The sequence below is a fragment of the Marmota marmota genome, unplaced genomic scaffold, assembly GCF_001458135.2.
Source record: "Marmota marmota marmota unplaced genomic scaffold, marMar, whole genome shotgun sequence".
In the NCBI taxonomy this organism is placed as follows: domain Eukaryota; kingdom Metazoa; phylum Chordata; class Mammalia; order Rodentia; family Sciuridae; genus Marmota; species Marmota marmota.
In genome coordinates, this window is record NW_025999913.1 from 4,434,722 (window position 1) to 4,457,301 (window position 22,580).

Consider the following 22,580-nt stretch of genomic DNA (forward strand, 5'->3'; position numbering starts at 1 on the left):
GCGCAGCCTGCGGGCGGACTGGGCGCACTCAGGCTGCTGATGCCAACTGCGACCCTTGGCTGGCTGGTGCCCAATCCCGGAGCATGCTGCCGGCAACCGGCCAGGGGGCGAGCTTTAGACCAGCCAGGCGGCAGGCTTGACACAGCTGCCCGCAGAGGTGCCGTTGGTATGGTGGTGGGGACCCCGCACCCAAGCCAAGAGGATGGCCAAGGTGTTCAAGTGCGGCGTGGAGGACCTACTTGTTCGCCAGCAGCCCCTTCGTGTGGAACCTGACAGTGTACACACTCTGGAGATGGTCTACAGAGCGGCTGCTGGCTTGCCACCAGGTGCTGCGGACATGTGCGGGGTGGGGGGGGGGCTGCGGACGTGTACCAGATGACAGAGGACAGGCACTGCCAGGTGCACCTCCTGGATGACAGAAGGCGGGAGCTGCTGGTTCAGCCCCAACTTCTATCAAGAGAGCTGCTGGATCTGGTGGCTTCACACTTCAACCTGAAACAAAAGAGTACTTTTTGTTCATAGATGACACTGGTCAGCAGAACTGGCTGCAGTTGGACCACTGAGTTCTGGACCATGACCTGTCCAAGAAGCCGGGCCCATCCGCCTTGCACCTTGCCATCAAGTTCTGCACATCGGAGACATCACTCGTTTCTCTGGGGCGTGGACCACAGTAAGACGAACACAGAGAGCAGAGCAGCTGGCCCCAGCGCCAAGCCTGGGATCCACCTATGCTCAGGCAGAAGCAGCCACCAGGACAGGTCACTGAGAGGTGGGACTGCTTGCTGGAACCCCAAGAGTCAGGGTGGGACTTCAGAAGCCAGGTGAACGCAGAACCTCATTCCGAGGGGGATGAGCCACGAATCAAATAGTGCTGGGCCATCCGTCTTCCTGGACTTTCGAAGGCCAGCAAGAGACCAGGTCTTGCGGACAGGCCCTCTGCCTGCGATGTCCTTCCTAACTTGGTCACCTAGTGTGCTTGGCTCACTTGTCCCCTTTCTGTGGCTGCATCTCATGGATTTAAGCTGGGCGGCAATGTCCCTCTTGACCCATAAGCTGGGTTGACTACATCCATCTCCCTGGCCCCACAGCACTGTGTGCACGTCACATTTCACTGAGGTGGTGGCTGCAGGAAGGCTCTGGATGTGAACTCGGAGGTCTGACAGACCCCAGTTTGAGTCACAGCTCCAACACTGCCTAGCTGTGTGGCATGGAGAAGTTGACCTGACATCTCTGTGCCCCAGCTTTCTCATGTAGGGTCCATAATTTCCTTTCTACCGCATCTGCTTTTGCTGACAATTAAAGTAAGTGACCCCTGTGGAGCACTCGGTTGCCCCAGCATGTAGATACCCTCTGTTAACTGGGTTCTTTGGTCACCAACAGCCACTGCTTGTGACTAACATAAACACAACTTAAAGAAACTAAACTGATCAGGCCTTGGAAGAGATGAAAAGATGAGATCAGCAGAAATAAGTGGCCGATTCCATTGGGGTGCTTCTGGCCCAACAGACAGACTCTGCCCTCTCTGACCACTGGTCATTCTGTTAGTATCCCACGGTGAGGGAGTCTGGTCTGGCTTGGTGGCAGCACAGCTAGGAGGTGTGCTGAGCAGGTGTGTGCTCTTCTGTCCTAGTCCCGTGCCAGGGCAGCCTCAAGCCACATGCACCCACTGAGTCCTGCGGCCTCTGAACCTGTGACCTGCAGGCCAGAGCAACCTGACTGAGTCAACCTCACAGTCCCAGAGGAAGGGACTTAAAAAGGAAGCATTGGGGACAGAGAAAATATGCACAAGAAAATCCATGGACCTCGTAGTATTGGTCTGACCCGTCTTTGTTAGAGATCCATGAAGTTCCTGCTGGAGGACAGCATGTACCATGGTGTCTCCTCAATGTCTGCACATCTACTGTCCTTTGTGACCCTTGGTCTTCAGGGAAAGTACATCTGTCTTCTCTATGAGGTCAGTGTGACATAGCTGGACACATTTTTGATCCTAACAGACTATAAGTTAGTTAACCGCTTTGCAAGTAGAACTGATCATTTGCATTAGACATTTTCTCTAATTCTTTGTTCTTTAATTATAAAATGAGAACTAAATCAGGTGGAGGATTCCTGTTCCATGCCTACCTCATAGAAGGCTCCAGAGAAAAGTCTGCTGTTACCTTTGCGGTATCGATGTTGTCATTACTATAGATTCCTAACTTCCTTCCCAATGTCTGGTGCCTAATAGGTATTCAGCAGGTGCTTAATGAATGAGCAATTTGTACTTTTATACATACACATGATCATATACATATAATTTAATTGAATATATATATTAGGAAAGTGCTCAAATAAGGGTTAGCTACTAGTAGATCATAGCTATTATAATAATGTGAACTGATGATTCCATTTCCAGTGAGGATATAAAGAGTTCTTCTTATATCTTTATTTATATTAATATATACTTGACACACAAAAGTTGTGCACTCAATTATATATTTATTTCATAATGTGTTATTATTACATGGTATACAATGATGTTTTGATATATGTGTACATTGTGAAATGGCTCAATTAAATTAATAATTTCATCAATTCACTTGATTTTTGTTGTCAGAACATTTATCATCTACTCTCAGCAATTTCTAAATGTACATTAACTCTAATAATTATGATATACAATATATCTCTGGGACTTATTCATTCTAACAGAAATTAGAAATTCCCCATACCTTCCACCCCTATGCTCTGGAGACCACCATTCTATTCTCTGCTTCCACGAGTTGGCCTTTTTCATGTTACACATGTTCACTGTCTATGCCTGCCTTATATCATTTAGCACAATGTCCTCCAGTTTCATCCACTTTGTCACAAATGACAGGATTTATTTCTTTTTAAAGATTGAATTTTATTCCATTGGATATACCACATTTTAAATATTCATTCATCTGTTACAGACAGGATGTTTCAGTGTCTTGGCTATTGTGAATAATGTTGCAATGAACGTGGGAGTGCAGACTTCACTTCAGCATACTGATTTAATAGCCTTTGGCTATATACCCAGAAGGGCGATTGCTGGAACCAGGGTGTAAACAATTATCTGCCATATGGTCAAACAGCATTTTCTAATATTGGTTATTTTTGATATTTAATACTTATTAGTGTTTTTTCCATCATCAAAACTCAGTTTAATGCAAAAGGGTAAACTAAAAGTATATGTCAAGGTTTTAAAAGCATGCATGCATTACTAAATATTTCAATTTCTAAGTGTTAATCCTAAATAATCATGCACCAAATTGGGCTATATGAATGCTTATGGTGGTTTATTTATAAAAAATATTAATTACAAAGGAAAAAAAAGGGCTGGTAACGTGGACCAGAGGTAGAGATCCAATACCCAGCATCTCAAAACAACAAGAATCTGACTGCTACAAAAAGGTTGGGACAATAAATCATGGAAATAAATAAAATAGAATGATATGCATCTATTTAAAACATTTTCATTTTTATTAGCACATTATAATTATACATAATAGTGGAGTTCATTCTGATACAATCATACATGACTAGAATGTGATTTGCTCCATTTCAGTCCCAGATACTTCCTTTTTCCCTTCCCTCTTCCCTGTCTCTATTCCCTTCCTCAACTCTACAGATCTTCCTTCTATGTATTTATTGTTTTTTTAAATTGGTGCTTTATAGGTGCACATGAAGGTGGAATTCATCATGGTACAATCATATATGTACAGATCATAAATTTGGTCAATTTATTCTGCATCCTCTCCTTTACAGTCCCTCCTCCTTCCCCTTCAATCCTCCTCTTCTACTACTTTGGTCTCCCTTCTATTTGCATGGGGCCCCTGCCTTTTCCCCCTTATTTTGCTCTAGCTTCAGCATATGAGAGAAAACATTTGCCCTTGATTTTCTGAGTCTCGTTTACTTCACAAATGCCACGATTTCATCCCTCTTTATGGCTGACTAGAATTCCATTATATATATTACATTTTCTTTATCTTTTCATCTGTTGATGTGCACCTAGACTGGATCCATTACTCCCCTATTGTGCACTGTACTGCTATAAACATTGGTATGCATGGATCGCTATAGTATGCTAATTTTAAAGCACTTTAACTTTTAATATTTAATGATATAGAAATAAAAAATGTATTAAGTACATTATGATCTCTTTTAAAAGAATCTGATGATTGTGGAGGGGTTGTGCATATACATCTATGTATGTATGTATATGAGGGGATTGATAGAGGTTCCTAAGTCATACACCAAAATATCAGTAATAGTGTTTATTTCTGGATTGTTCATTTATGAGCAATTTTTGTTCTTTTCTTTTTGCTTTTCTAAGTTTTCCACATAGTCTATATTACTTTTGAAGTATGGAAAAATTAATAAAAAGAAATAAACAATGCAGTGAATTAAAATCTTGAAAACAGGGAGGGGGCACGGGGGTAGGAATGATGGTGGAATGAGTTAGATATGACTACCCTAAGTACATGTACATAGACACGAACAGTGTGAAATACTTTGTGTACAATCAATGACTTGAAAAATTGTGCTCTATATGTGTCATATGAAATAAACTGCATTCTGCCATCATGTATACCAAATTAGAATAAATAATTTAGTTAAAATAATAAACGAATATTTGTTATACAACTTAAACAAATAAAATCTTGAAAACATAAAGACAGTTTTTGACAAACAAAGAGAGAAATCTTTTTAGCTTGTTTACAATGTAAAGATCTAATAAACAGAAGTGCTCAATAGCTTCCTGGACATTCCCTGAATTCACATGAGTTTTTGCCACAAACTAATGTGAAATCTGAAAAATTACTTTACCTATTAGCACCCACCCACTCACACAGGTGAAGAAATAGGAAAAAATTGGCCTAAAATATGTAGAAAAAAAAATTCTTCCTTTATTTAAACAGAACAAAACTAATTTTTATCCTGACAGTCTTAATAAAACTTCAAAAGTGATTTAAATGTTTACAAAAGAAGAACTCCAAAAAGATTTTAAAAATATAACATTTTGTGTAAGAGATATTTGAAAATATTTTATTATGCAAGAATTTGGCTTCACCTGAATAGACCAATATAATTGTACAAGGTATTTTCCAAATGTTATAATAATTGTGGTTATGTAAAAGCTAACCCTTTACCCTGACCATTTTAATAACAATTATAGTTGGATACTACGGTGGCTCTCCCCTGTAATCCCAATGACTGGGGGCATGGGGGGTTATGGCAGGAGGATCCCAAGTTCAATGTCAGACTCAGCATTTAGTGAGGCTCTAAGCAACTTAAAAAGACCCTGTCTCAAAATAAAACATAAAAATGGCTGGGGATGAGGCTCAGTGGTTAATCACCCCTGGGTTTAATTCCCAGTACCAAACTCATAATAACAACATCATTCATTACAAATAAATACCTTTTAGTCTTGTTTCTTTTTAACCTCTTCACTGAGCAAACATTCCCTGGAGGAAACTGAATCCTTCTAAAATTAATTTTCACTAACAATCACTAAAAGGCGAGCGCTTCCCACCACTCTTTGTGGAGGCCTTCAACAGGGAACACACTGATGTCCTGAAGAAATGGTGCAGGCCTGGCCCTTCACCTGCCTGCCCTTGGGGTCCCTGATGAGGAAGCCACAGCTGTAGATGATCCTAGTGGCACTGGATGGGCTGGACATGCTGCTTGCCCAGCAGGATCACCTCAGGTAAGGGAGACCCAGGTGGCCTGGAAGGGAGTGCCCTGAGGTCCATGGAAGTGATGGCTGTGGGTGGGGAGACTGGGTGCTGAAGTGTGCCAGCAGACAGGATAGTAGAGGCCTTTGCCATGCTGAGACCCATCTGGGAAAGTGTCCAGATGAGGTGGGTGCTTGTGGCAGCTGCAGTGACCCCTGAAGGGGGCTGAATCTGCCCCACCCTCAGCTGCTACAGCTCGGGTCAGCAGCCTGTATTGGAGGAAAGTTAGAGGATAAAAGCTAGACAGAAGAAAGAGATGGGGCAGGGAGCAGCAGCTAAGAGGTGAAGGAAGGGGCCTCAGGGCTGAGACTCTGCTGTCATCCCCGCAGGAGGTGGAAACTGTAGGTGCTGGATTTGTGGAATGTTCCTAGGAACTTCTGGAGGATGTGGTCTGGAGCCGTGGTCGATGCCTGCTCACCAGAGGCTATTAAGAAGAATCAAATGTTGAAACATGGTCCAGCAATGGCAGCTAAGCCACTCTTCAAAGTTTTCATAGACTTCAGCATCACAAAAAGGGCCCTGGATGATTTGCTGTCCCACTTGTTCCTGTGGGTCAGACAGAGAAGGGACAGGCTGCACCTGTGTTGCAATAGGCTGAAGATCTTTGGGAAACCCACCCGTCACACCAGGAAGGTCCTGAGACTGCTGCAGCTGGACTCTGTCCAGAAGGTGGAAGTGCACTGCACCTGGACGCCCTCCACCTTGGCTGTTTGTGCTCCTTTCTAGGGCCAGATGAGGAATCTGAGGAAGCTGCACGTGTCCCAGGTTCGTGTGCCTGCCCACACCTCCCCAGAGGAGCAGGAGTGGCTGCTTGCCCAGCTCACCTCACAGTTCCTCAGGATGGACTGCCTGTGGAAGTTCTGTGTGGATGCTGTCCTCCTTGAGGGCCACCTGGAGCAGGTGCTGGGGTGAGTAAGGGGGGTGAGCTTCCTCTGCAGACCAGTTACAGGAAATATGAAAGGGCTTTTACTGTGTGCCAGCCACTGATACTCTCATGGTGAACAAGACACTGGAAGGTAAATAACCCATCATCTGTTCCTACTGTATCCTGAAGCTCGATCTCATAACCTGTGTTAGAGCAAAGGGCTAAACTGGGGCCCAGGGTCTGGGAAGTGACATCATGCTGGAAAGCCAGCTGATGGGGACAAGATTTAGTGAGGTTGGTTGAGGTTTCTTTCCTGAGATGCCTGTCTAGTAACAAGGGTGCAAAGCAGGGTAGAGGAGAGGGCATTGAAGGAGGGTTAGTCCCCACACCTGTACCCCAACAGGGAAGCTCTGTGCTCTCCAGCTGGGAGCAGAGGAACCCACCTCTAATGCCCATGTAAGGAAGGTTGCTCTGAGCTCCAGGTAGTGATTCTGCAGTGTAGGGTGTGGAGCGGGGATGAAGGCCTTGGTGAGGGTGCAGGGTGTGAACTCTGCGGGCATTAACCCCAGTAGGTTTTGTTACATCTTGCCTGGATTTGTCCTTCTTACATGACTCCCTCCAACCTCCTCTTACCAGAAATGTGGCTTTCTGCTTGTTATTGAGGATGGGGTTCTTAGAGATGGTGGATCCACCTGGTCACAAAAGTGGTGGTAAAAGGCTTAGACTGAAATGGGGTGACTGAACGGATAGATTCTGCAAAATGTCAACCATATTCAGATGGTTATGGTGACATTGGGTTTGGGCCAACTCATTTTCTCCCTCAGATCTAACTGCCTTGTTTCTCCTTAGGCACTTGAACCCCACCCCCCCCGGAGGCCCTCTAAATAACCAACTGCCCGCTGTCAGACTCAGACTGGAATTATCTTTCCCGATGCCCAAACACTAACCAGCTCAGACACCTGGATCAAAGAGGTATCAAACTGACCAATTTCAGTCCGGTGCCCCTCCAAATTCTTCTGGAGACTATTGCAGCCACCCTGAAGAGCCTGGACTTGGAATCCTGTGAGATCGCAGACTCCCAGCTCCAAGCCATCCTGCCTGCCCTGAGCCGCTGCTCCCAGCTCAGGATCTTGTGCTTTTTTGGGAACCGCATCTCCATGTCAGTTCTTAGGGACCTGCTGCTTCACACTGCCAGGCTGAGCCAGTTGAGCATAGAACTGTACCCTGCCCCTCCTGAGAGCTCTGATGCCCAGAGTGCCATCCACCCAGGGAGATGTTCCCAACTCTGTGCTGAGATCACAGCAATACTGAAGGACTTTAGGCAACCAAACGTCTTTGTGTTCTGTACTGTCTCATGTCCTCAATGTGGCCGCATGTTCCTCTACAACCAGGGCCTCATTAACTGTTCCTGTCCAACAGCTGCCTAGTTGGGTGTGTATAAAAATCTTTCTTCTAGGCAATTGGAGGTATAACCATGATGTAGTATTATTGTGAAGGAAACAGAGTCCAGCATTTCAGACACTACCTGAAATGTGGATGGGGAAAGGAAACTGAAGCAGGGGGATACATTGGAAGGACCCCTTGAAGATTGGACCTCTGTATATAGCCAAATGTGTCTGTATAGAATCATAACTAGGGACCTGGATTTCTAGAATGGGATTTAGGCTTCATGCACATATGAAGAAGCTCTTTTGTTTCATGGATGGTCCATAAATAAATAGTCAGAAATGAACAGAATTTCAAGGTTAGTCTTCTCATGTCCTCAGTGATGAATTTACCTGGATTTCTAATTTAAACCTTGGAATTCTCCAGGTGCTTATGGAGAAACATGGCACTGGGTTCTCGGTGATCAATGAAGTTCAGCCCTGGGAACTCAAGGCATCAAACTGAAATTTGGTCATTATGTGTGGTGGCTACTCTGTGGATTAAGGCATACAGGTACCCACGGCAGGCCTGGAACATTCTAAGTGGTCAGTGAAATTGGAAGAAAACCATTCCTCAGGTGACTTCAGTGCCATCCAGACACTCAGTGATGGCCCCTCCTTGTGGGTCTCTGTGTAGACCCAGAAACCTTGGGTCCTGGGCTTTGGCTGCACTGGCAACAGGCCAGAGCCTCTGGGCCTCACCAAACCTTGCCTGCCATCCTACTGGGTAGTCTTTCCTCAATTAAACTAGCAATGTGTACCAATAAAGGTATCCAGATTACCTTTCAGCAAAATGGTAGAATCATATATGTAGATGACACTTGCAAACATTTCCAGTCTCTCCCTACCCAGGGACACAAGATGGCATCTTTTAATCAGCAGATGGTGAGAGGATGAGTAAGGATAGGGTAGCTCTGGGGAAATGCATGACACTGATGTGCTGCCTGGTCTGAGACCAAGATCCCCTAAGTGATGGCTCCTGCTGAGGGCTCATGCTAGTGGGGTTGTGCAGTGACCTTAGCCTTAGCTTCCCATCTGAGGAGAAGGAAGTCCACCCAATTTTTATTTGAATTTTCCTAAAGCTGCTTGTTTATGTGTTTTAATTTTAACCTGAAGACTTCTCCACAAATAGTGAAAGGGAACCTAATTTGATGTGTAACAGACTGTAGCTCCCTCTAAGAACAGGTAGCAGAGTCCCAGCCATGCACAGCCAGCCCATCTGGCCCCCACACAGAGATCTTTGTGCTTCACCACAGTTTATGACACTTCCTTTCCTCGGGCTCTAAGTCTAGCTTGCACTTGTGGCAGGTGGAAAGTTCAACAGCATTCATTCTGCACTACTGCTGGATTTAGGATCAAATAAACGCAAGAAAGATCTGTAGTACGAGATTCGTCATCATTTGTTCTTTTAAGGATCTTCATGATCAAAAAGGGACTTGAAGATATTCTGGTGTGTCCAGACTCCTTGAATTGTATAAGGACTGTGAGGTCCATGTGTCCCCATACAGCCCTGGGGATTAAAGCACCCAGACTGCTATTTGAGCTCCTCATCTTTTGACTCTAGTTTTATGTGTGCTGTGAGAGAGCATACGAATATAGGATGTCATGACAAACAGGACCGGGTGTGTAAGTGTGGCTGGGTCAGAAGGGGACTGGGTTCCACTCCCTGGAGTGCTACTCAAAGATGCACATTCCTTTGTGCGTCTGCATCAAAAGAGTCTAGATCCCCTTCTGGGACACTGGCCAATTTCACCTGTACAATCTAGGAACCCAGAACCCATGCTTTTCTACAGAAATGAGCGAACTTCATAAAAATTAACTGAGGGCCTGGGGACATAGCTCAGTGGTAGAGCACTTGCCTAGCATGTGGAAGGTCCTGGGTTCCATCCCCAGAACCACGAAAGTACATAAACAAATAAGTGAATAAATAAATCCAATATTGACGTGATTCCAGGGGAAAGTTTTCATTTGAAGAAAATTGTCTGTGAGGAGTACTTGAAAAAAAAGAACCAGAACCCACATGAAAACAATCGAATGCATTTTTTAATTGGTGTGCACAGGAATGGAAAAATGATCTCCTTAAAGATTCTTTTCCAAAAACAACAGAAATCCTGGGTTGGTGTTGAAGGGAAAGTGAGGAAGAAGAGACAGATAAGCAAGAAATGAAAGACGAGACCAGGCAGAGATACACAGGAGAGTTTATTTTTCAGACTTGACAAGTAAAGGCCATCTCTCTATAGGAGAGAGGGGCAAAACTGGCTTCAATTCTGGGAAACTTAAGGGGGAGGATCAGGAATCAGAGCCCAGTGGGTCCTCATGCAGATGGTTAAGTGTTGGGTTGGTATGAAGATGAGGTGAGCCTTTCTCAGAAATGCCCTTTGGTGGGAAAATGAAATGTTTTCCTTAATATGGGAGCTGTCACTTAAGATGGCCATCCAGGTGCTAAGCAGTGACCTTATAGTGAGAAACTGATGTGACTCCATGTTTGAAATAACCAGCCTCTACCTCATAGCAGGGCCTGTCCAAAGTGGGGCGGGGGGAGATCCAGCATTCCTAGGCACATAGCTACCCCTAACTGCAGTGACCAGATAGCCTTGACTCAACAATGCAAGACCAAAGAATGCTTGAGACCTAATTTTGGACTATAGCAACAACCAATCAGAGTGAGACAGGGAACATATCTGAAATGCCAGATGACCCTCCCTGTAGTTTTGGTGATTGATAACATGTTAGAAAACCATGTAGTTTAGTGCATACACCCCTCACAGCTTAAACCAATCAGTTCAAATGTATCCACCTCTTGAACTAACCAATCACCCTTACCCAACTTGTTCCCACCAGTGAATGTTAAAGTTAAGAGTTTTTGTTTGATTTTCTCACGGTGTGAAATGATTTGCTGTGTGATGGATGTTGTGATGCATAGAGTATCCAAAAAAAACCCTATAAATCCTCACTGAACTAAGGGCCAGGACTCACTCCCTGGGACTGCTGCATTGGAAATGGTTGTGAGTCCAATCTGGAGCTTGCAATAAAGACTCTTGTGTGATTGCATCAGATTCAGCTCCTGAAGGTCTAATGGGGTCCCACGAGTCTGGCATTACAATAGGTACTAAAAAGAAAAGAAAAATTGGAAGGGAGTTGTTAGAGACACAGCAGAGACTCCTAAAACCTTACACTACCCTTGGGGACAGGGACAGAGAAGCAGTCTTTGGTTCCCCTACAAGGAAAAGTTGTTTGGGGGGATTGGCTCAGCAAACAGGCTTGAGAAGTATAAGATTCTTGCTTAGTATCTGGATGGCCATTTTAAGTGACAGCAGCCATTTTAAAGAAAAAAATTTTGCTTTCCCACCTAACCCTAACCACTCATATTAGGACCCACCTTGGCTCTGATTCCTGAGCCTCCCAGCATAGGGTTCCCTGGTGTGCCCAATCTCCCCTTTGAGGTTCACTGAGTTTCCCCTGGCCTCAATCTGGATTCCATCATGGAATTAGGCTTCTCCATTCTGCCAAAGGCCCTCTCTGCCCCCACCACCATACATTTCATCTCCAGTCAACCTAAAGGACCTACAGTTCCTGGGAAGCGATGGGTGATCATCTGGCACTCTATGTGGTTGGGATCACCCCCAGAACAACATTCACAGCTACTGCTGATCCCTCCTATTGACTCAGTGTATAAGTGGTCATTTATTTGGGTCCTGGGTTTTGAGACAATACCACCAAGGATGATTGGGAGTTGTTCCTGGTAAGACTACCTCTCAGCCTTGGGTTAATCTCTATGAACTTTTCCCCCATCTATGGGTGTCTGTCCCTTATACGGCTTTTGCTCCTACTACATAGTCCTGGCTGGTTCCCAAGTGCCTCTATGGGCTCCTGGTCTTATGCTTACCCAGCGGGGTTGACAGCCACTTGAGCATAACCATGCTCTCAACAAGACTGGGGGACAGCCCACGTTTAAACTCACATCCTATGTCTCATGGGTGGCTTTTCACCCATCCCCTCCCAGAATCCTCTAGGCTGCCTCCTGGCTAACCTAGGGTCTCTTTCACCCCAGATCTAAACCCTGCAAAACTTATCTGCTTGTGCAATCAGATCTGGTTTCAATATCCTTTGAATAATGACTCTTAATTGCCGCTTGAGGGCACTCTAGACCCCTATGCTATCAGGGATCTCTTCAACTATTCTGAGTGTTCGGGAAAATGGAAAGAGACATCATATGCTCAGACCTTCTCTTTTCCATGTCCTAATCCCTCTCTCTCCAGCTCTTGCTCTACCACACAAGTCCTCTTAGCCCTCACCTCCCCTACACCTTTTTCCAAAGGGACAGAGGATTCTACCCAGGACTCTTCCTCCTTTGACCCAATGAGTGAGACACTCACCTTGCCACAGTTCTCCTGATGAAGCTACCACAGCAACTGTCCCCTTGGCCCCTCCACCTTCTCTCCTCCTGCCACACTCTCACAGGCTGCCAATGCCCAACCCACATCTCTGTGTCTGATACACGAGGTGGCTGGGGTAGATGGTATAACCCGGGCTCATGTGCCTTTCTCTTTGTCAGATCTTTCCGAGACAGAAAAGTGGCTTGGGTTCATACTTCAAGCCCCACCACATATATCAAAGAGTTTCAATATCTGACTCAATCATATTATTTGACCTTCCATGATGTCCATTTGATCTTGTCTAACACCCTCTTGCCTGAGGACCATAGGCGAGTTTGGGAGCAAGCTAGAAATTATACTGAAATACATTATACATCAAATCTCCCCTGCCCATCTGATTGACATTGAAGCAGTCCCTGATCGGGACCCCAACAGGGATTATAATTTTCCTGGAGGAATAACTAGTAGAAACCAATGCATTACTTGCCTCATGAAAGGACTTAGAAAGGCAGCCCATAAGGTTACCAATTATGAAACGCTCCAAGAAGAATTCCAAGATAATATTGAAAACACTTCAGCATTTTTAGATCACCTGACTAAGGCTTTATTACAATATATTAATCTGGACCCTGAGGCTCCAGATGTGAGACAACAACTAAGGACATAATTTTTCCCTCAGATTTTCCCTGATATTAAAGCCAAACTAAGGCATGTTGAGAGGAGGCCCCTAACTCCCCAAGTGAGGTTCTGGAAGTGACCTTTAAGGTGTATAATGAGGGGGATGAGAAGGCCTGAGAGCAGAGATATCACTTCTATCTGGCCTCAGCATCTATGCTTGGTTCCACTGGCCCAAGTAAGTGTCCTTCGGGTCTGCTCAGACCCCGTTTTAAATGTGGTCAAATGGGTCACTGGGCTCCTACATGTCCTAAGCCTTGTAAGACTCTAGGTCTTTGTCCTAAATGCCATCAACAGGGACACTGGGCCATTGGCTGTCCCCAAGCCCATAAGAGCCCCCGGAATCCAGCCCTCCTGGTTCCTCTTTTCAATTCTTGGAGTGGCTGCAGAGGACTGACAAGACCCAGGTCCCCATCACCCAACCACTGCCATCACTCCATTGGAAACTCAGGGTAACACTGCGTATATCAGGTAGGCCCGTCTCCTTCCTCCTAGACACCGGGGCTACATATTCAGTTCTCAAGGTGTTTGGGGGGCCGACTACCAACTCTCATAGACACCTAGCCTTGTTTGTGCTTGTGGCTTTCTAATTTTTACTCGTTCCTTTTTGGTCTTTCCACCGTGTCCTGTTCCCCTTATGAGAAGGGACATCCTCACAAAGTTGGGGGCTATGCTCTCCTTCTCCCCTCACAGACGCTTCCATGCAGACTCACCTGCTGTTCCCCTGACCCTCACCTTGGGACCATCCCCTACTTGGTTGGCCAGTGCCTTCCCATGACCTGCTTCTGAGGTGGATGTTTCCAGTCCTTCTATCACCTCACACCACGAGCCCATTCACATCTGTCTCAAAACCTCCTCCATTTTCTGCCCAGTCACAACACCTGCTCTCCCTCCTTGCTGTTGCTGTCCCTCTCTTTGCAGAGCAGCCTTGATCACGTCCTTCCATCAGCTTTGCTCTTTCATCCAGGTATTGGGCTGCTTTGGACCCTGGCCTGAGGGCTCAGGACAATGACCCCACACTTTCTTCCATTCACCTAGGGCTCTTCTTTACCACACACTGGATTCCCTTGGGGAAGTGACTTTGCTCTTCCTCAACCTCCCTTCTCACAAGTCTGCTTCCTAGAGATGGCAGTGACAAGTCTCCACTCTAGAGATGAAAGTTAACTTAGACCTTGGCCCAGCACCAAGATTCTCGATATTCCCATCCCTTCCCCTTGGCGAGTTCACTCTCAAGTCTTGGTTCTCAGCTCCTCTGCAGAGCTCATGAAAGCCCTGGCCAGGCACCAAGACTCTCTTTGGCAAATCCTGGAACTAGGGAAGTAGCAGGTGACGACTCCCTTCTCTCAGTCGCAGGAAGGCTTCAGCTCCAGGGTGAGAAAATTGTGTGGCGGTGACCCCTTTTCACTCTGTCCCCTCTCTCACTCTGATTTGTCCTAGAGCTGGGGGTGCCTCCCTGTACCCACTCCAGAAATCCAACTTTTCATGGACAACTCCCAGTCCAGAATCCCATCTGACTCACCTCTCGGCTGCCCCCTCACCCATGTAGCCTCACTTCATTTGGCTCCTGAATAATTCCACATTCCACTCAGTCATGGCCCTTTTATGACTTGGAAAATGACCACCTAATGGCACCTTAGGGCCCAATATTTTATGGAATCTTTATAACTTTTGAAAGCACTCAGGAAAATGGATGGAAATCCCTTCTATGAAGGTTTCTCCTCTGTCCACTCTAAGCCTTCCCTGGCTCCTCTTGCTTCCGCACCCAGCTTATACTTGCCACTAAAGCTCTGGATTCCTCCAGAGACCTTCCTTCTAGACAAACAAGGACCCAGAAGCATCCTCCCTTCTTCTATTGGCATTGAACCTTGTCAATCTCTGGGCAGCAATGTCCCTGGCCAAGGCCACACTGAAGCTAACATTGAAATACAAAGGACAGATTTGGCTGGCTGGATAAAAGACCTAAGACTAAAAAAAAAAAGTGTCAATTTAACTTTTCCTTTGGCTACAATACAGAAGAAAACTTTCTCTCTCTCTCCATCTCCCTGAACTCACACGTCCTTTTCACCTTTATGTGGTAGAAAAGCAGTGGTTTGCTCTACATGTCCTTGGACACATGCTGGGGCCAACCTTTGCCCCGGGTCATTTATCTATTGAAGGGTCTTGACCCTACTGTTCAGAGATTGGCTCCTTGTGGCTGCAGCCTCTGGACTCAAACTAACTTTAGGGACCCCACTCAACATCCTGGCTCCCCCTCACCTAAAGGAACTCCCCACCTACAAGGGCTTACATTCCTTACCCCCCTGTTACCTTTAATATCTTCATTTTTTTCTGGTGGAAGATCCTACTCTTAGTTTCCACACCTGCTCACTTTTAAACACTGAGACTCCCATTTCCGCTTCTCAGGACTCTTCCACCTCTTTTCCTGCTAACCATTCATGCTTAGAAACTTTGGAGGAGCTTCTTCACCATCCCACCCACACACAGTAAGTCCCCTCACTCCAGGCAACATACACATGGTTCACAGATGGCTCCCCCTTCCTTCAGGAGGGAATTCGTCAGGCAGGGTAGGCAATAGTCTCTCTAGCCTTAGTTGTGTAAGAGCCTCCACTCCCAATATCAGCAGGCTGAACTTGTTGCCCTCATCAGAGCCTTCACTTTGGCAAAGAAAGCCTCCCTCAATGTCGACTGCCCCTTGAATTACATGTAGACTGAACTAAACTCCTTCCTTGGCTCTTCCTTTGTCACAGGCCCTCCCAAAAAAGCCACTCAACACCTCCCCTTTGAGCTTCTATATGGTCAGCCCACCTCCCTGCTCAGCTCACCACCCTCTGATTCTCCACTACCCCTTGTTCCGCATCGTTTCTGGCCCCTTCTTGCATACATTAGGATCCTTCTTTGGCAACACAGGGATGTTGTTCTGGCAAAGCCAATTCTGCCTCTTCTCTTTCTCCCACTCTATCTCCTGGTGACCTGGTACTTTTACCACCCCCAATAAGCTCCTCTCCTCCTCTCAATTCTCTGCAAAATGGACTGGACCCTATTGGGTCATTGTTAAAACTTGTTCGGTGGCCCACCTTGAGGGCATCCCATATCAAGTTTCTAACCCCCATTTATAACAGTCCTCTCTGCCCTCTTATACAGTGAGACCCACAGGCCCTCTCAACTGTGTCTCTCCAAAGTTGAAACCCCAATCTTCCTTTGGTCTCTGAGGACCATGAGGACACTGCAGAACCATGAGTGCCATCTTCCCTTTTCTCATTTTTGCCCTCCTCCCTCACTCTGCACTCACCTCCCTGGGGTGCTACCACCAGGGACTACCATTCCAGTTTCCAGGAGACTTACAGCAACTTGCTCAAACCATACTAGCCATACAATGGCAGCTTGATTCTTTAGCTGCTGTGGCTCTGCAGAATCCAAGGGGCCTTGACCATTTTATGGCCAAGAAAGGTGAATTTATCTGAACCTACAGGAGGAATGCTACTAACATGTCAATCAATCTGGTATAGTAAAGGACAAGTAAAACAACTCCAACAAGACCTTGAACACAGGAAAACACAGCTCTCCTCTGCTGAATGAATACTAATCCCTCACCAAAACTGGGCCACCTGGGACAGCATTCCACTACCACTGAACCCCCCCCCCATTGTCCCAATGATTCAAACACAGCAGTAAGCAGTTAGAAAAGATTGACCTACATTCCTCTTCCCTATGGGGCCCAACAAAAAACAAAAAAGAGGAAATATAAGGTCCTTGCTGAGTACCTGGATGGCCATCTTAACTGACAGCTGCCATCTTAGGAAAAAGCTTCACTTTCCCACCCAAGGGTGTTTCCGAGAAAGGCTCACCACCCCCTCATACCAACCTGACCCTTAACCACCAGCATTGGGACCCGCTCGGCTCTGATTCCTGAGCCTCCCCCATAAAAGATCCACAACACAAGCCTGTTTTGCCCTATCTCCAGAGAGATGGCCTTTCCTTGTCAAGTCTGAAAAATAAACTGCCTTATGTATCTCTGCCTGGTCTCCATCTTTCACTTCTAACTTACACTTCAATCTCTTCCATTAGGTTGTATTTACTGAATTGAAAAAGACTAGAAATATGGTTCAGTGGTTAACTGTCCCTGGGTTCATGCCTGGTGCCAAAAAAAAGAAAAAGAAAAAAGAAAAAAGTGTCTTGTGGCTGGGGATGTGGCTCAAGCGGTAGCATGCTCACCTGGCATGCATGGGGCGCTGGGTTCGATCCTCAGCACCACCTAAAAATAAAATAAAGATGTTGTGTCCACCAAAAACTAAAAAATAAATATTAAAAAATTCTCTCTCTCTCTCTCTCAAAAAAAAAGTGACTTGTGTTATCTTCTTTTACTGAATAAAATTTGGGGGTGGGTGTTTAAAAAAAAGTGATTGTAGTTGACACCGTGGCACACACTTGTAATTCCGCCAACTCAGGAGTTGAGGCAGGAGGATTGCAAGCTTAAGGACAATTTGGGCAAGTTAGTGAGACTTTGTCTTATAATAAAAACATGAAGGACTGGGTATGTGCTCAGTGATCAAACAACCCTGCATTCAATCCCCAGTTCCTCCACAAAAGAGGGGGTTGGGAATGTGTAACGGGGCTTCGCTTGATGCTCTTTTATTATTGTTATGCTCCAGTTCTGGACCCCCAAAAGACCACCAGAGACTGAGATCGATGTAAGCAGCAAAGAGGCATTTATTGCGAGCTAGCAGGGTCCTCTGTGCACACAGGAATTGGTGACAAAAAAGGAACACAAGTTACTCCAAAGTGATGCTGTGTATGTGGGGTGGGTGGGGGGCGCTTTTGTGACCCTCCCACAGACCAGATTTTAGAACTCAGGGAGAGAAGGATAATCCCTCCTAATTATAAAATCTGTAAGAACGATTCCATCAGCATGGACCAAAGTAACCTAGAATTGTCATGATCAGTGGGGGCTTGAATTTGGTGTCCTGCTGTCAGTTGAAAGTCAGGAGGTAGACCTATGTGGGGCTTTCTAGAAACTTCCCTGGTATTCCCCCCTGACCCCATTAATACTGGAGGGCAGAAGGGAGAGACCATCCCTCTCCTCTCCTAGAGGATTAGCTATCTCCCTTCAGAGTGGCCCCTTTCTTCCTTCCCTAGCGGGTCTAACAGACTCTGAGTGACATGTCTGAAATCTTCCTGGCATGACTGCAAGGATCAGGTGAAGGAGGAGTCTTGGAGGCCGGCTCAGGTGTGCGGCCGGTCTGTGCCCAGAGCAGCATCACACAGTGTAAGAGCCATTTCAGAGAGGCTTCTTTTACTTAGTAATGTGCCTTGAAGTTCCCTCTGCATCTGTTCATGGGCTCATAGCTCATTTCCTTTTAGCACCGAATAACATTCCTTGTTTATTTATCCACTTACCTATTGAAGGACCAAGGTTGCTTCCAACTTTTGGCAATTATGACCAAAGATGCTATAAATGTCTTTGTGTAGGTTTTTGTATAGATGTAACTTTTCAGCCGCTTTGGGTAAATAGTAAGAAATGAAATTGCTGCATCATATCATAATAATGTATCTAGTTTTGTAATAAACCACCAAACGGCCTTCCCAAGTGGCTGTACCATTTTGTATTCCCACCAGCAATGAGGAGAATGCCTGTTCCACATCCTCACCAGTAATTGGTGTCTGGTAGTGTTCCTGATTTTGCCCATTCTAATAGGTGTGTTGTGGTATCACCTTGTTTTGATTTACATTTCCCTGGTGACATATGAGGCGGAGATATGAAAATATGCTGATTTGCTATGTATATATCTTCTTGGTGAGTTGTCAGTTAGGACCTTTCTCCCATTTTTCAACCAGGTTATCTTTTATTTATTATTGACTTTTAAGAGTTCTTTGTATGTTTTGGACATTTAAAAAAATGCTATTCTGAGGCTGAGGCTGTGGCTCAGTAATAGAGCGCTCGCCTAACACGTGCGAGGGCATGGATTCGATCCTCAGCACTACATAAAAACAAATAAATAAAATAAAGCTATTGTATCTAGTTACAACTAAAAAATAAATATAAAAAGTGCTATCCTCATTAAATCTTTTATTGTTTTTAATTGACAAATCATAACCAGATATTTATGGGATGCCATGTGATGTCTTTGAATATGTAGATAATATGGAATGATTAGGTCAAGCTAATCAGGTTATCCACATCCTCACTTATTTACTTTTTTTTTGTGGTAAGACATTTGAAATTCACTCTCTTAGCAATTTTGAAATACACAATGCACTATTACCAACTGTAATTACCACATGGTGGGATAGATCATTAAAAATGTATTCCTCTTCTGTAACTGAAATTTTGTACCCTTGGGTCATCTCCCCACCCTCCTCTCCATCCTCAGCCTCTGGTAATCACCATGCTCGTCTCTATTTCTATGAATTCCACTTTTGAAGATGAGTGGGAGTGTGTGAACACCACATCCTGTAGGAGTCTGGACAGGTATCATTCCAGGAAGCCTTTGTAGCCCTCTTCAGGGAAGCTGGTCAGGGACAGACTAATTGGGAGGATGCTATTTAAGATGAGGCCTTACAGGAGGCAGCAACATGTCCTTCAGAACACCTGTTGTGACCTTAAAAATAGAATCAAAATCAGCTTCAACTTTTCCCAGTTTCCCAAAGGTAAAGGTGGATGGATGTTTGTGAAGCTGTCTACTGCCACCTAATGGTAAAAAAGTGGAAAAACAACTCCCACACAGAATTCTGGGACCTTCTGAAGGCTGATGGGTTTTCCTTTTTGTCTTTTCCTGGGAAAATGGATGGATTGACCTAAGTGTACCACCTCTTTTTGTGCACCAGATGCCATCGTCTCTCACCTCCTAGCAGGCACTGCTCATAATCTTCTCCTCCACCTGGCCTCATCAATTTCCTCCCTCTATTGACTGGTTCTCAGCAGCACTCAAGCCTGCTGACATAGATCATTCATTTCAGAGCAAATTGAAGCACAAAGATCTTACCTTAACCCTACCATCCTTCTTGTCATTACACCATGTCTCTGCTCCCCTTGACCACAAACCACCCCTAGGAGTTTTCTATATTAGTTTTAATACTTTCTCTTTTTAATATTTATTTTTTAGTTATAGGTGGACACAGTGTCTTTGTTTTACTGTATGTGGTGCTGAGGATGCAACCCAGTGCCTCATGCATGCTAGGTGAGCGCTCTACCTCTGAGCCCCAGCCCCCTGCCCATCTTTTCTTATTTCTTGAGTCTATTCCCACTCACGGTTGAAACTGCTTGGCTAAGAACAGAAAAAGGCATTCGCATTACTAAATTTGATGCTCAAGTCTCAACTCTCAGCCTTCGTTGTTTTGTTTGCGTTGCTGGGGACGGAACCTAGGACCCTGTGTGTGCTAGGCAAGTGCTCTATCACTGAGCTACACTATAATCAATTTTAAATTAATTACTTATTTTTATGGAGAGAAGCTGCCTTTGCTTATAATTTCTCTGTCTAGATGGAGATAGCAAGTCAGATCTTCTGTCTCAGGACAGATCATGTCAGCCCTTTGCATGTCAGCTTTGCACTCTGGGGATAGGGCAGGGCCTTTTTGGTCACTCCATGAGGCTGCCTGTCACTGTGGTCATCAAAGTGTAGGACGATAAGTAACTTCCTGTTATGGATTGGATGGGAGGTCCTCCCCTCCCCCCCAAAATACAAGAATAGTCAGAGGTGAAATGATTGGATCATGAGAGCTGTAACCTTATCAGTCCATCCTAGTTGGAGTAGACAGACTGGGACTGGGGGGCAATTGCAGGCAGGTGGAGTGTGGCTGGGGGAGGGGGTCACTGGGACATGCCCTAGAAGGGTGCATCTTCCCTATAGCATACTTCTCCTCTCTCCCTCTGCTCCCTGGCTGCCGAGAGGAGCAGCTTCCCTCCACCACACCCTTCAGCCACAATGTTCTGCCTCATCTTGGGCCCAGAGCAATAGCCTGGGCTGACCACGGACTACATCTCTGAAACTGTCAGCCAAAATAAACTTTCTCTCCTCCAAGTTGTTCTTGTCAGGCATTTTGGTAATGGTGATGCAAACCTGACAAACACCCTTCCTTAGAGAAAAGGGGTGGATACCTGTCTATTTGGAGATTGGACACTCTTTGGACTTTTTCAAGCTGCGCAGGCTTCTGCAGGGGCAGTTTAGAGGCCAAGGGAACCTCCAACATCTCCCTGTGGCTTCTGGTCATGAGGGAAGGGGAGCCTGCCCTGTGACCTGGGCTCCATGGCATGCCTAGGTCATCATGGGTGAAGAAGTGGTTCTGAGACAGTGTTGGGTGGGGGCACCTACCTGCCTGGTGTGGGGTACATGCTTCTGAGTAGGACCATGGAGATCTGATTTTGGGTGTGGAGCTTCCTATGTAGAGATATCTTTGGAAAAGTGGGATTTTTTTTTGACCTTGACGAATCTGTACATCTCGAAACCCACAGTTGTGACAGTGGCTTCTCTGAATCAGACAGGATGAGTGCATACGTAATTGTAGCTCTTGTGATCTTTGATTCCTGGCAGGGCAACTAATTCAGGAATAGCTGCCTTCTCAAGGGAGGGGGGACTGTGGTTTTCTTTAGCCCCTAAGGACATTGTCTGCGTTTTTGCTTTATGTGACTAGAGGGAACCGGCCTTGGAGACAGGAACAGGCTGGTGTGGTTTGGGGATAATGTGAAGAGTTTGGGGGAAGCCACAAACAGGGGTATTGAACTTCCTGCTACTCTGGCATGCTGTGGCCTGAGCCGGTTTCAATTTGAAATATAAAAGCAATACTGCCTGGTGCCCTGAGCTCCTGGGGTGGTTCTTTCTGGTCATGTAACAGTCTGGTGACCTCCCACAGAAGCATGCAGGGCTCAGCACAGACAACAGAAACCAACGCAGAGAAGCTTCTTCCACCTCCCTCCTCGGAAGCTGCTCCCGTCTCAGTGGTGAGGGTCTTGAGCTTAGTGGTGAGAGCCCCTTTGCCCTAACTGCCCCCCAGGTCAACCCATCTCATCTATGGCTTGTCCACTTTGACTTAAAACTACCTCAAAAGCAAACAAAAAACAAAAAAACAAAAAATACCCCCAAACAAAAACAACCCGTCCTCCAACAAAACAGAGAGATGAAGTGACCATACCCAGCTGGAATAACAAGTTAGGGGTGGAACTGGGGTGGAACTCAGCCTCCTGACTGCAAAACGCCCAGCCCCGGCTTCAGTACCTGGAACAGGAAGCACAGAGGTGCCAAGGACGAAGGGTCGGAGGAATCCATACGGGAGTACAGCAGCAGGCCCTTGGATGCCACGTTCATGGATCCAACCAGCCTTGGACTAAAACTATCCAGAATAAAAATGGCATCCGTACGCAACAGCACAGACTTTTCTTCCTGTCTTTAATTCCCTAAGCAATGCAACAGAACAACTAGCATTTACATAGCCTGTGTCAGGCATGATGAGTCATCGAGAGATGATGTAAAGCACACAGGACCATGTGATCAGGTTCTATGCAAATACTATA

The 22,580-nt window shown here is 45.7% G+C and overlaps 1 pseudogene; it reads left to right on the top strand.

Annotated features, from left to right (window-relative positions):
* Window positions 1-202: 202 nt before the first annotated feature.
* LOC107149377 lies at window positions 203-8,030 on the top strand (annotated as a pseudogene).
* Window positions 8,031-22,580: the final 14,550 nt, after the last annotated feature.